Raw genomic sequence first — 1925 nt, 5'->3', positions numbered from 1 at the left:
GTTCCTCTCTATATTACACTCCCCCCCCCCTCTCTCTCTCTCTCCCTCCCTCCCTCTAACATTCTCACTCTCTCTCTCTCGCCCTCCCTCCGACATTCTCACTCTCACTCTCACTCGCCACACTCATGGCGCTATACTTTGACTATCTCTCCACTCGGCGCGCCCCGTTTGCGGTCGCAGTTGTTCGGCGGCCTACGGGCGGGAGGCGGGAGGTACGGTACGGGCCGGGCGCTAAAAGTTGTCACCGCGACGGTAGAGGGGGGAGGTGGGCAGGGGAGGGAAGTAGGGGAGCGGATAGGGGCAGGGGAGGGAAGGGGGTGGGCCGCACGCACTTTCCCGACTTTCCCACGCCGCTGTGCTGACGCGGGCTGCCACGGGCTGCCGCGCCGCCAAGTTCAAGGATGCCGAGCGGAGCAGAGCGCAGTGCGCTCTGAGCGCCGCGTTCAGCCGAGCCGTGCATTTGCCGGCCGAGCCGGGCCGGGGTTGGCGTTGGCTGCGCCGGCCGGCTGTACAGGTGAGTGAACGCCGAACAGCCGCCAGGCCCGCCGCCGGCTCAGTGCTGTACGCGGACAGCGCCGGCGCGGCCATGGTGCTCTCCATCCTGTACGTGCTCGTCGTGTGGGTGTCCCTCGAGGTTGTCCTGCTCTTCTCGTCGCCGCTGTTCCTGATGCAGTACTACTACAGCCCGTACCTGTCCATGTACCAGCGGTGGTGAGCGGAAGCCGGGGAGGCTGCTCTCTGGGACCGAGACGGCGGCAGTGGCGCCCAGAGGTGGGTTGTCCGCGTCCAGAGCGTCCAGCGTCCACCCCGTGTCTGCCGTTATGTAATGTAGCGTGTGTGGGTGGACGGCTTACGCAGCCGACCACCGCTGTCACTGGCTCTGACAAGGCCGTCTCTGTAACAGTAGGACAGAATATGGCACTGTTTGAAAGAACACACTAAATCATTTATACATTGTGATGTGCATAAACATGGAGGATTTTAAGAAGCCAATAATATTATGAACAATTTTATGCATAACTACGAACAGTTTGTGCATAGTTATGCACGACTTGTAGATAACTATGAATAAAATTTGTGCATACTGCTTATGGCTGCTTAAAATTGTACATCTTTATGCGCAACAAAATGCATAAAGGTTTAGTGTGAATACGACAGAATTTCCGCACTCATTGTAGGGGTCGGCCTACTCATCGCTTTCCTAACGCTGTTATAAACAATTATTCCTACAGTTGTAAAAATAGCATACAAAAAATGATTCTTCCACCGAGGCACGGGGCCGCAGGGCTCTCTTGCAACAGCGGGGCGCGGCCGGCTACTCCTCCAATGATGAATTTTAAATGAACAGAATTATTGCTTACTCTGGGTCCACGGCTCCAGCACAGTCGTGCCAGAATCAGATGGAGCTGTGTGAGCTTGCTCGGCTTGCTCTACTTGACCTGCTGCTGTTGCCCCGTGCCCGTGCATAACCAGCGCATACGGTGCCGTGCGGTACAGCATTGCTGTGTGAACACAAACAGTATTTAATCATGTTTTTTCTTAGTTACTCTTAGGTTTTGTTTCTTTTTATTTACAGGTTCGGAGAAATGACGATCACTAGAGCGAGAACTTGGAGGGTCGCTCGGTACACGTAGCAAGTGTGTATCGATGTCCGCTGTAAATACTGTTACTTTTTTCCACTTCTTTTAAGAATACAACATTAAAATTCCACTCGCTTCTTATTTTTGTGTGTCAACCTGCGAGCACGGCCGTCACTGTCGGCCTCGCGAGAGCTCCCCCTCCACCGAGTTCGTACAGTAGCGGCGGCGGGTGGCGGCAGGGCGGACGCGCGTTGGACCCTGCCCCACATGTGTACACCGTCAAGCGGCCCTCCCGCGACAGGCAGTAGTCCGGACCCCCAGGGCTCACCTCGCCCCACCCCGCCC

At 56.1% G+C, this 1925-nt stretch overlaps 1 long non-coding RNA gene across 1 annotated transcript; it reads left to right on the top strand.

Annotated features, from left to right (window-relative positions):
• Positions 1 to 343: 343 nt before the first annotated feature.
• LOC113209053 (uncharacterized) lies at positions 344 to 1710 on the top strand. Its single transcript, XR_003303547.2, has 2 exons — positions 344 to 771; positions 1577 to 1710. It is a non-coding gene; the product is annotated as an uncharacterized LOC113209053 (long non-coding RNA).
• The last annotated feature ends 215 nt before the right edge of the window (positions 1711 to 1925 follow it).

Source organism: Frankliniella occidentalis, unplaced genomic scaffold, assembly GCF_000697945.3.
Source record: "Frankliniella occidentalis isolate FOCC.00 unplaced genomic scaffold, Focc_3.1 Scaffold352, whole genome shotgun sequence".
Taxonomy (NCBI): Eukaryota; Metazoa; Arthropoda; class Insecta; order Thysanoptera; family Thripidae; genus Frankliniella; species Frankliniella occidentalis.
This window is presented reverse-complemented; position numbering and strand designations above follow the sequence as displayed.